The sequence below is a fragment of the Kogia breviceps genome, chromosome 8 (genome assembly GCF_026419965.1).
Source record: "Kogia breviceps isolate mKogBre1 chromosome 8, mKogBre1 haplotype 1, whole genome shotgun sequence".
Classification (NCBI taxonomy): domain Eukaryota; kingdom Metazoa; phylum Chordata; class Mammalia; order Artiodactyla; family Physeteridae; genus Kogia; species Kogia breviceps.
In genome coordinates, this window is record NC_081317.1 from 11,501,194 (window position 1) to 11,514,409 (window position 13,216).

The 13,216-nt window shown below is 40.7% G+C and overlaps 1 protein-coding gene and 1 pseudogene across 10 annotated transcripts in view; both read left to right on the forward strand.

The window, feature by feature from the left end:
- Window positions 1-13,216, forward strand: part of DENND1A (DENN domain containing 1A) — a 543,770-nt gene that overhangs the window by 371,392 nt on the left and 159,162 nt on the right. The gene's annotated exons all lie outside the window — the stretch shown is intronic.
- On the forward strand, window positions 1,587-2,495 carry LOC131761879 (mitochondrial fission regulator 1-like pseudogene; annotated as a pseudogene).

The window sequence follows — 13,216 nt, forward strand, 5'->3', positions numbered from 1 at the left end:
ATGAAATATTTTAAAATACCATTTTAAATAGCATACAAAACACAGAATACTTAGGAATACATTTAACAAAATATGTGCAAGATTTGTATACTGAAAGCTATGAAACATTTCTCAGAAAATAATTTAAAAGACCTAAACAAATGGAGAGATACTCCACTTTTTGGATTGGAAGACTCAATATTTTTAAGATGTTAATTTTTCCTAAATTGATCTATAGATTCAATATAATCCCAGCCCAAATTCCAGATGGCTTAAAAAAAAAAACAACTTGAGCTGATTCTAACATGCACATGAATATGCGAAAGATCTAGAATAGCCAAAACAATGTTGGAAAAGAACAAAGTTGTAGGACTTGTATTACCTACTTTTAAGACTTCCAGTAAAGTTATAGTAAATGTAGATCAACGTTGTAGGTAAACATAGAGTTCAATAGAACAGAATAAATAGTTCAGAATTTGGCCCACACATAAATGGTTAATCTTCAACAGACATGCCAAAGTAATTCAATTCAGAAAGGATAGTTTTCTTCAACAAATGCTACTGGAAGAACTGGATATCTATATGGAAAAAAATGAGTGTTGACTTTTACCTTCTGCAAATATTAGCCCAAAATGGATTATAGACCTAAACTTAGAGGCAAAAACTATAAAATGAATAGAAGAAAAGATAGGAGAAAATCTTCATGAACTTAAGGTAGGCATAGTTTTCTTAGTTAAGACATAAAACACAGGGACTTCCCTGGTGGCGCAGTGGTTAAGAATCTGCCTGCCAATGCAAGGGGCATGGGTTCGAGCCCTGGTCCGGGAAGATCCCACATGCCACGGAGCAACTAAGTGCATGCACCCAACTACTGAGCCTGCACTCTAGAGCCCTTGAGCCACAACTACTGAGCCCATGTGCCACAACTACTGAAGCTCGCGCACCTAGAGCCCGTGCTCCACCATAAGAGAAGCCACCACAATGAGAAACCCGTGCACCACAACGAAGTGTAGCCCTCGCTCACCGCAACTAGAGAAAGCCCGTGCACAGCAACGAATACCCAATGCAGCCAAAAACTAAAAGTCACCATTTAAAAAATGAAGGGGCGGGGCTTCCCTGGTGGCGCAGTGGTTGAGAGTCCGCCTGCCAATTCAGGGGACGTGGGTTCATTCCCTTGTCCGGGGAGGATCCCACATGCCGCGGAGCGGCTGGGCTCGTGAGCCATGGCCGGTGAGCCTGCGTGTCCGGAGCCTGTGCTCCACAACGGGAGAGGCCACAAAGGTGAGAGGCCCGCGTATCACAAAAAAAAAATAAATAAAATAAATGAATAAATTAAAAAAAAATAAAAATGAAGGGGCAAGCCACAGACTGAGAGAAAATATTCTTGATACTTATATCTGCAAAAGGACTTTTTCCCCAGAATATGTAAAGAACCCTTAAACCGAATAATAAGACAGCAGCCCAATTAAAAAGTAGGCAAAAGACTTGAAAAGACACTCAACAATAAAAGATATTCAAATGGCCAATAAGGCTGTGGTAGGAGGGGCCGTGAGGAAGATAAGCCTGGTGTTTCTTAAGATGGCCTGATATGAAGGCTTCAGGCCTCCTGCCATCTCAAGCCTCCAGAGCTGCCCTGTGGCTGCCTTGTCCTTCAAGTGCAGGAGCCAGGTGAAATGTCAGGAATGGAGGCCAATGTGACCATCCCAGTCTGGCAAAACAAGCTGCATGGGACTGCTCGAAGTGTAGTGAGAAGAATGGGGACCAACCTGCCCCTGAAGCCATGTCCCCAGGCATCCTTTGAGACCCTGCCCAACATCTCTGACCTGTGTCTGAGGCTTGTACCCCCAGTCCCTACTCTGGCTGACATCACCTGGATTGCTGCAGCTGTAGAGGAGACTTATGCCCTTGTCAGGAGCGATACACGCCCTCTGAGGCACACCTGGAAGCCCAGCCCTCTGGTCGTCATTCAGTGCAATGCCTCAGTGCCCAAGCTGCATGGGTCAGAGGAGAGGCTTCTGGCCTTGAAGAAGCCAGCCCTGCCAGCCCTTGGCTGCACCGAAGAGCTGCAGGATGAGCTGAGCCACCTGCACAGCCATATTGCTAAAACAGTGTCAGCTATTGCAGGAAGTTCAAATGTCTCTTCTCCCTTACCTTGTTTTCGATCCTCGTTCCACTCTACAACTTCCTTTGTCTTTAGTGACATCACCAAGGAGACCAAGGTACAGGTCCCTGAGCTTCCATCAGTCCCCCTGCTTTGTTCTGCCAGCGCTGAATGTTGCAAACCAGAACACAAAGCTATCTGCAGCTCATCTGAAGAAGATGACTGTGTCTCTCTGTCCAAGGCCAGCAGCTTTGCAGATATGACGGGTATCCTAAAGGACTTCCACCGGGTGAAGCAGAGCCAAGACCTGAACTGGAGTTTATTAAAGGAGGAAGACCCTCCCATGCTTATCTCTGAGGTCCTAAGGAGGAAGTTTGCTCTGAAGGAAGAAGATACCAGTAGAAAAGGAAACTGATAGCACTCAGCTCTGCAAACTCAGTCTCAGGCTCCTGAAATTCCTTCAATAGCTGCCTTCCTCACCGCAGATGCTTCTGCCTCTCAATTAGAAATCTTCTGCAACAGTCTTGCCGAAAGCTAGAGCTTGGACCAAGAGAAGAGCCGCACCGTATGTTTTCCATACTTCAAACCTTGGCAGAAGCTAAGGCCTGTTTTGAGCTGAGACATGTTACAGGTAATTGTGTAGGTTGGAATGTCCCAGTTTAAAGGGTGAGATAGAAGTTTCTGGTTTTTCCTTGCCCCTGTGTGAAAATAGGTCCTAAATGAATGACTGACTTCACTGCACTAGATCCCATAACTGGTCTTACTGAACACTTTGTGCCCAGCTGTCACTTACTCTGAGTGGCTTCCTTGCAGCAGAGCAGGGCTGAGGGCAGGGGGCTATGTTTATGTACACATGCACAGAGCAGGGAAAATCTTATTCCACTCCATCATGAACTGACACCAGTGCCCAGCAATCACTCTCTCCCCCTTCCCTGTCCAACACCTACACATAGAGGTCGGGCCACTGGACCAGCTGACATTTGGGCTGCTGGGAGGCCTGGGCTGTATTTTTCTTAAATATATTTTGTAATACTGTACAACCAAATCTACCCTCCAAGGCCCTGGGGCCTCATTGGTTCCACTAATTGAAAGCTCTTTCTCTTCCACACATTTTAGTTTAAGCCCAGTAGGAAAGAGAAATGGAGAGGGGAAAGAGGGTACCATCCTTCTTCCAGGCCCTTGACTGCTCCTTTTCATTGGGCCAAAGTTTTTACCTACCACACCGTGCATGACTTGGATGCCCTCAGGTCCGTTTTCTCTACGGTATGTATCCTGTGTCTGTTTAGGTTGAAGCACTACCTGACATTAAAGGGATTTGGAGAGAAAAAAGAAGAAAAATGGCCAGTAAGCACAGGGAAAGATGCTCCATGAGGGTGTAAATTGATACCACAAGGAAGGTACTGCTATATACCCACTGGTATGGCTAAAATAAAAAGACTGTGCATTTCTTATAAATGAGTATCTTAAACAAATGTTTACTATGTGACCAAGTAATTTCAGTCTTAGGTATGCACCCAAGAAGATGAAAACTTCTGTACACATAAACACATGTACGTGAATGTTTTTAGCAGCTTTGTTCATAATTGCCAAAACCTGGAAACATCCCAGATGTCCTTCAACTGGTGAAGGACAGTGGTATGCTTGTAAAATGGAATACTACTTGGCAATCAAAAGAAACTAAGTACTGATCTATCCAACAAAATGGATGAATCTCACGTTATGCTAAGTGAAATAATCCATTTCTTTGACATTTTGGAATAGGCAAAACTGTTGAGAGAGAAACCGGATGAGTGGTTGTCAGGAGCGGGGGTGGGAGGAGCAGCTGACTATAAAGGGGTACAAGGGAAATTCAGGGGATGATGGAACTGCTCTGTATCTTGATTGTGGGGATGGTTACATGGCTATATGCATCTTTCAAAATTCATGAAACTAGCCACCAAAAGTGGTAAATTTTACTCTATGTAAGTCATACCTGACTTAAAAAAATTTTTTTAAAGACTGACAATAACAAGTGTTAGGAAGGATGTGGAACATCTGATCTGAAACTTTCATCACCGGTATTGGGAGCATAAAACAGTACAACCACTTTGGAAAACAGTTTGGCAGTTTTCTCTGAAGTTAAATGTACACCAGCAATATAACCCAGTAACCCCACTCCTAGGTATTTATCCAAGAGAAATGAAAATATATATCCAAACAGGTTTGTACATGAGTGTTTATAGCAGCTTTATTCACAGTAAACAATACCTGGTAATAATCCTAATGTCCATCAGCTGATAGATAAACAATATGTTTTATCCCTACTTTTTACCACATGAGTCATTATTCATCGTAGCATACTTGTGATACACAAAACAACATGGATGAATCTTGAATATGTTACACTGAGCACAAAAAGCCAGACGCATGAGAATGTACTATATGATTTCATGTATTTAAAATCTAAAAGAGAGAAGACTACTCTATAGTGGGTGAAAGCAGGCCAGTGGTTGCCTCGGCCTGGGATGGAGAAGGCAGGGACTGCTTGAAAAGGGCAGGAAGGAACATTTTGAGGTGAAGGAAATGTTCTATTTCTTGATTGTGGTGATGGTTACACAGATGTATATATTTGTCAAAACTCATTGAACTGTACTTTTTAAATATATGCATTCTATTTTATATTAGTTATGACTTGATAAAGTAAATTTTAAAAAGGAAGAGGACTTGGAAATTAATTTTAAAAAGGAAGTTCTAATATTGATTAGCTTTTAGAATAGCTCTGCTGATTTTCACATGATTTATGAACATGGGTTAAGGGGTAACTTTGGAGGCAGAGTGGCTCTGGCTTTCTACTAGTTACCTAGACAATTTAGTCTTAAATTTTGTAATCTTATCTCAGTTAGCTTTTTGTACCATTAAAAAAAAAAAAAGAGGGAGTTGGCAAGGTTAATACTGTTGTACTTTGCTGGGTTCCATGAAACTTGCAAATGTATTGCTTTCACTGACAATATTGTATTGTTCCCTAGCTATGGATTTGGGAGAAGGAATATGGCAAGAATAGTCCATCTTTTATTGGTGTAAAGGCCTGTTTACAGACTTCATTTTTTAAAAATAAATTTATTTATTATTTATTTATTTTTGGCTGCATTGGGTCTTCGTTGCTGATGTTTATCTCAAGCCCATGTGGATGCTTTGAACAGAAACATAATGTCCCTCCCTCTGCAGCCATTTAACCAAGCACTCTTCATCTGTTTCTCTCTTAAAATTTAAAGAACATCTCTTGTTCCTTCAAGAGTGTTAAGTATACACTGTTTAGCCAATGGGTAAAATTTGTAGAGCTTTTTAAAAGCTTGGCAAAAGAGAGCTCAGACGCTTCCAGGCTTCCAGTGAGGTGAACATACCACACCTCATCACTGATTTCCCAGAGCTCAGTCGGGGCCCTTTCTAATATTCTTTGGCCTGAAACTCCCAGGTTTTTGTGTATGCACATGTATGCGAAGGCCTTTACCATCTGCTTACACTCTCCTTTCTTTTACTTCATGCTCTCTGTAACCTGATCAATGCTCTTCTAAATCAGGCTTTCTTATGTGGTGATATATGTAATAGGACATTAAAATATGTATTCCCTTTTGACTCAATAATTCTACTTTTAAGGTTTTTTTTCTGGCAAATACTTCTAAATGGAGAAAGCCACCTAACCAAACAGCATTGTTTATGTTAACTGAAGTTGGAAACAACCTTAATATCCAAAATTAAGGGGAGTGTTTAAGGTGATCTATTCCACTGCTATTCAATGGAGTGTACCATACAGTCACTAAAAATGATTGTTATGAAGGATGTGGGCAACACAGGAAATGCTAAGGATACAATTCAGTGGAAAAAGAAGAATATTGAATGATATATCTACCATGACTATAATTAAGAAAAACAGATACTCAGAAGTAAGATTTTTTAAAAGAACTTCCAAATTATCAACAGTGGTATATTAGGATAGTAAAGTTATGATTTAACATTTTTTTCTTATTTTCTAAATTTTCTGTGATATGATTATTACTAGTTTTATGATGGAAAAATCATCTTTCCTCCTCTCTCCTGAAACGCTTGAATCTTGGCTCTTGGCTTTATGGTTTGTATGTCTTCAGGACTGTAGTTTCTCTTTCTTCTCTATATTCTTTGGATAAAAAGATCACAAATGACTTAATGATGCGTTTTAAATCACTTAAACTTCTTGTTCTTCCTTGGTGGAATTTTTGAGGGATATCCAAGAGGTTTCTAAGCATGTGAAGAGAGAGAAACCATCCTGAGCAGTCTTTATTGGTGTGAGAAGGGGGAGAAGGCAAGGGAAGAAAGATACTGTTTACAGAGCACCTACAGTGCCCCAGGCCAGAGTAGTTTCCAGTCCTTCTATGCTGCATCCAAGCTTCTTCACAAGCTGGACGCCGACCCCAGGCAACCTCTCAGCCTCATCTTGCATCACTTCACTACTCACACCCCGTCTCCCAGCCACTAGGAGAGTGATCCCATTCCCCAAGGCCTCATGCGCTTCCACATCTCTATGCTTCTTTCCATGCTGTTCCCTCTGGTTAGGATACCGTTCCTTCTCTGCTTGGCCAAACCTATTTGCTCTATAAGGCACTCCACAAACGTCACTTCTGTGATGCTTCCACAGCTTGGCGCTGGGATTTTATAACATTTTCCCCATACTTCTTTTATACCACATACTATATAATAACTCTTTCCCCTCCTAAGCATTTGGGCTCTACATGGTTGTGAACACAGCCCTGGCACAATGCATGACTCACAGGGGCATTCAATGAATGTTTGTGGAATGAGTGAATGAATGAAAGAGTGAGCAAAATATGCAATCTGCTTTGAACTCTAGATCTTGGAAAACTCATTTATTCAACATTTGACTCTTCACTTTGTACAGGTATCTGGAAAAGCAAAGATCTGCAAAGATCAGAGTTCCCTTTTTAAAAGAGACAGGAGAAATTCAGTGTACATTACAGCTACAATTTACTGGGTAAATTGAGTGCCAAGCATTTTGACTCTTTGATCATGATTACAAAACACCATTGGGATTTTACTTTACACCCTAAAAATGGATTTCTTCAAATTGCAAGTAGTCACCCATTAGTGAAACCATAAAATCAACTTAGTGGTGGGTCACAGCAAGCATTTTTTTTAAATGGAGTTGAACAAGGAATATCAGAGTATATCTCAAATAATATGGGTAAGCATCAATTCATGAAACTCTTAAATATACCTAATATACATATAATACTGGTTTACAAAGTATAATACATTCATTACTCTGCAACACAGTAAAAAAAAAAAAAAAGGAAAACCATTGATACATTGTGACCATTTTAATCATTAAAATTCATACCTTTTAATTCATACCTTTTAATATTCATTGTATGGATATACACCATAATATATTTGACCTGATAATTTCAAGTTTTGCATTCTTTTTTTTAAAAAATAAATTTATTTATTTATTTGTTTTTGGCTGTGTTGGATCTTCGTTGCTGCGCACGGGCTTTCTCTAGTTGCAGCGAGTGGGGGCTACTCTGTTGCGGTGTGCGGGCTTCTCATTGTGGTAGCTTCTGTTGTTGCGGAGCACGGCTCGGCTCTAGGCACATGGGCTTCAGTAGTTGTGGCTCGCAGGCTCCAGAGCACAGGCTCAGTAGTTGTGGCGCACCAGGCTTAGTTGCTCTGTGGCATGTGGGATCTTCCCAGACCAGGGCTCGAACCCATGTCTCCTGCATTAGCAGGCAGCTTCTTAACCACTGAGCCACGAGGGAAGTCCCTCAAGTTTTGCATTCTTTTAAACAGCAGTATGATGGACATATTTGTAGCTAAATCTCTATATCATTTACTTGAATTCCATGAATTGCTAGAAGTAGAATTTCTGAATCGTATAAAAATTTATATAAAAATTTAAGGCTTTTGATACATACTTTTAAATACCACCACCTCCCCCAAAAGATTATACCAGTTTTCATTTTTATCAGTAACATGAAAGTTACTACCTACTTTTGAAAAATTGTTTAAAATTCATATAATTTTTTATTTGGTGGAAACTATATGCATGTGTAGCTATCCCAGTCACCTGTGTGAGGCCCAGCAGTCATTTGGACACTGTACTTCTCTTCTGTGCTGTGAAACTGGAAAATGGACAATGGCTTCTTAATTACCTTCCTGTCTTCAGTCTCTTCTAACTCCAATCAGTTTTCTGGTCTTTCTAGAGTAAAGTCTTCCTTGACCCTCCCTCAGTGGTTGATTGCTGTATCCTTTGTATTCTCAAAGCACATGGCACATCCTTCTGTTACAGCACTAGTCATGTTATATCGGAATTATTTTTGTCTTCTTGTGTCCTCTCTTCCAGCCCCTCTAGGGTAGGGACTAAAAACTCTTCTTTCTTTACGTTTGTATCTGCCCCAGAGTTAAATATATAGCATGTACTCAGTAAATTTTCACTGAGTGAATGATAGCATCTTGTTTAATTGTGACCTCAGGACTGGTTCAAATGACGTTAAAATTGGGCTATCCCATGTAGCTGACTGTCTGTGGGAGTCCAAAGGCAAAACTGGTTCGGGAGGGCCCAGATTCAAATAAGCCCGGAGTCTGCTTGCTGCCTCTCGTCTGGAGTACCCCCGCTTAGAATGCTGGTTGGAGAGAGAGAGCAGTCTGCTCAGAGATGGCCTTGCTTTTGTTAGACCATTGCTAACAGCTTTGTTGGCTGGAGCTTCTCTATGCCATGTTTTTTCCAAAGGCCCAGAAACCTCAGACTTGAGATGCTGCTACAGAGCCTCCTAGGTGCTGGTGTGCCATCCTACCTTGTGAGTCAACAATGCATTTAATCCCAGAAGCAAGGGAGCAGACATCACAGGCTGTCTGGCATAGTAGTCTGGCCCGGGAAGTGTCTGAACTAATAGTAAACCTTGCAAAAAAAAAAAAAAAAAGTAAACCTTGCAAGGGAGCAGACATCACAGGCTGTCTGGCTTAGTAGTCTGGCCCAGGAAGTGTCTGAACTAATAGTAAACCTTGCAAAAAACCCATTCTTAAAATCCCAATAGGAAGAAAAATGCCGAGTGGGGAGTTGGGCGAGCTCTGATTGTCTTGAGTATCTTATGTAACTCTTTATGTGTATAGGCCCTGTAGACTTAGTACCCTTGTGGAATTGATCCTTCTGCCACGTTAACACGTGTATTGTTAGTATTCTCTAATAGAATGTTTATTCATTCAACAGGTAGTTCCTATGGGGAAATGTTGGTCAAAGGTTACAAACTATAACATGAATAAGTTCCAAGGATCTAATGTACATTATGGTGACTGTAGTTAGTAATACTCTATTGCATACTTGAAATTTTCTAAGAGAGTAGATCTTAAGTGTCCTTATCACATACAAAGAAAAAGTAACTATGTGAAGTGATGAATATGTTAATTAACTTAATTGTGATGATTATTTCAGAATATATATATTTACCAAATCATCACCTTGTGCACTTCAAATATGTATAATTTTATTTGCCAATTAGACCTCAGTAAAGCCAGAAAAGACAAAAGAAACCAAAACAGGCATTCCCTGAGCACCTACTAGGTGTCAGGCTTTGTATTGGGTATAATGGATGCAGAGATGATTAAGACATGCACCTTATTCCCAGTGAGGTCACTGGCTGGTTAGTAGAAGAGGTAACAGAACGCTGGGCTGCCAGTATTGCCCCCACTTCTCCAGTCCCAGACCGTTCTCTATTGCTGTAAATGAAGGCATAATCTGGAACATGAATGTCACTCTTCAACTTAAAACCCTTTAATGGTTCCTCATTTTCCTCTGGGTAAAATTCAAGCTCCATAATATGGCCTTTTACAATCTAGTCTCTGCCTGCCTCTCCTGGCACATCTCTTGCCGTTCTCCTACCCACTTATACCAGCAGCTTTGTTTCCATCCACAGGAACCATTCAGAGTGTCCCAAAAGGGCAGACGCTTCTGGTGCAGTGTGTCCCAAAAGGGCAGATCAATAGCCAGTTCAGGATTGGAGATTATTTACCCAGCCAGAGTTTTCTGGATGTGTGCTCAGTGTGTTGGACCATAGGAACATGAAAATGTACAAGAAACAGTCAGTGTTCCTGGAAAAGGAGAGATGAGCATACTGGGAGGCGGGAATGGAATGCACTGAGGCTGGAGGTGTGAACAAAAGTGTGATGCGTCTGGGCAGGGAATAATAATTTAGTCCAGCTGGAGCACAGGGTGAGTGTTTGGGAGGGACAAAAGATGAGACCAAAGAAGTAGATGGGAAGGACCAGATGGGAAATGGTCTTCTGTCATAAAAACCAGTCTGGACTTCATATTTTGGGCAGTGGGGAATCAACTAAGGTAGTTAGGTCAGGTAATGACTAGACTAAGGGTGGAATGTTGGACCCAACCTCTTGTTGCTTCTCTGGTTCCTAGAATCTAGCCAAGCTCTCCCTACCCCAAATCTGATATTGGACTTGGATCAGGGGACAGTCTGCTGAAGAGACTTCTTATCAGTATCACCATTATCCAGTCATTCGTCCCTCATGCTTTAGGGGATTGTCTGTAGGTCTCTCTTCTGTGTTGGACCACTCTCCATGACAGTGTCCACTCTGTGACTTCTAAACTTCATGTAGGAAGGAAAGGAGCATCGTAATCCAGTGGGCCTTGCCCTGAGTGTGTGTGTGTGTGTGTGTGTGTGATTTGTCAACAATCGAGTATTTTATGGGAGTTTATGGGACTTCATTAAAGATGCTAGAGCAGGAGCACTGTGGGGCATCAGCAATAAACCGCAACTCCAAGCTCTGGAATGCAATAAATGTTTAAGAGACTTCCTTCCTTTCATTACTGAATTTTACTTTACTTTTATACCAGTAAAGAGTTGTGTTTTATTGGTTGAAATTTCTTGATTCCGTTTTCCCCAGGTCTGTTTAAAAGCTACATTTTATCCTTGAGGATGTTTGGCTCGTGGTAGGGGAAGTGCTGCCAGCGAATTCAATTAACTGGCAGAGCTTACAGATATTATACACGGATTTCTTTTTTTCCTTCTTTTTCACAACTGCTACATAAACACAGCTGGGTTTAATATTTGTCGTAACAAAGATTTAACTTGAATCATTTTACTCTGGGTAATTAATGCTTGGAATCTCGGCTACTTCTTCGTTCATTTGTGATCTGCATTTTTGACTCTGGCTATCTAGATAATGAAGTGTGCTCCTCTAGGTCTTTGCCCTGCCTTAAAACTGCTTAATATTTGGCCGTTCCCACTAGAGAGCAGATGCTTTTCTTTGCAAGAATTGAATTTCTGTCAGCTCTTTTATGCATCATGTGTTTGGAACTGTAAGTGGATCAAGTTGTTCATCACAGCAGGGACACTGTGAAACACATCTATTATACACACTTCCCACCACCCCCCTTCCTGTTTTGTTTTGTTTTTTTTCTCCCCTGAGGAGGTGGAGATGCCCAGATCCCCTTGGGAGATATCTCACTCTGTGTGGATGTATCCATGTGATCCACCATGGATCCGGCCTGGCTACCTCCCTAAGCATGGAAATCTATATCCATTCAGCCCAGGATTGTTGCTGAGACGAATCCTGCTTTTATCTTTGTAAACACCAAGCACTTCATTAACTCCCAAATACACATACGTTTGGGTCACTAGATAAACCCACTAGGCTTAGCATAATGAGTGACATTTCAGTCATTGATGCCCCAGAAAATGTTAATTGTGAGCCCATTATTCTTTTTTATGCTAAAATAATGGCTTGGGTAGTTTTGGCTTTGGAGTTGGGTTAATATGGAAGAATAGTCAGCATCTATTAGGCTCCTGCTGTGTGCCAGGTACTGCGTGAGAGGCTTTGAAAATCTTGACATTCAATCTACATAATAATCCTGAGGGGAAGGGGAGGTACTTTACCCCTTTTTTGTTAAATGAAGAGAAGAAAATAAGATGCCTAAAGATATCCAGCTAATAGCAAGCAGCTGAGTCAGAATCTGAACTCAGTGTTTGCTAGACATACATTCATTGGTTGATTGATGCATGGATTTATTATGCACGTTCATTACATGCAGCCATTGCTCCATTTGGGTTGTCCCATTCCACGTCAAGTCTCAGGCCAGCTGATTGGCTTTTATGAACACCTTTGTATCCATCTAAATCTGAACTGTTGGTGGTGATTGGAATCATTTATTTAGTTTTGCTTTTTCCATCAAGCTCAATGCAAATACAATCCAACTTCCCAAAGCACCCTACCATTTTCTTGCAGTTTTCATCTTGTGAATTTCAATCCCTAGATTCAGCTTTGAGCTGACAGCTGAAAATTCCAAATCTAAATAGTTGAGTTTGTCAACACAGCTTTGAAAAGCAGGAGTCTTGATGATGTTCCTACTGTGATATGCTCATCTTTTGGGCCTCAGATAATGCTAAAGGCAAAAGTGCATTCTGGTACATTTTTCATCGATATCATTCAATTTGCAGGAGTCATTATAGGACATTCACATGTTTGAGTGAAAGACCACTGATCTGTAGGATTAATTATCGTTAAATGGAGAGGTGGCTTTTGCTCATGAAGAAAGTCAGTTTCTTGGTAAACATTTTTAGTTATGAATAACTTTAGTCTTCCTCCAAATACTTTTCATTAGAAGCAAGCATTAGTGTCCTGATTCATTAGCAATAGAGTAACAGCTTTATTGTTGATCTGCAGTCCATTTTGTTGTTGAAAGATGTTGGTATATTTTTTTAAAAATTGAAGTATATGTTATAAAAAACATGCATTATAACTTTCCTTTTACAAGTGTGTATCTCTCTTTTCAAAGGTAACTTACATTTGTATTTTGTGCCTTGTGTTTGCAAGAGACTGGTTCTTGGTTTATTCATGTTGACAACTGAAAAGCCGTAGACCTAATTAAAAGAATTTCCACGAGCACCTTTACTGAACCATTTCATTACGCGGCACTGCACAGATTGCATTGTGAAACATGGTGATAGTTTAAATCTGACCTTTAAACCTAAACTGCCAGAAGTATGGGGGAGAAAACCCTTCTTTGAAAATACTCCATGGATACATACATACACAGGCATACGTGCATGAACATATATGGATAGCAATAATCTTTTTATTGAATGACCACCTAATATT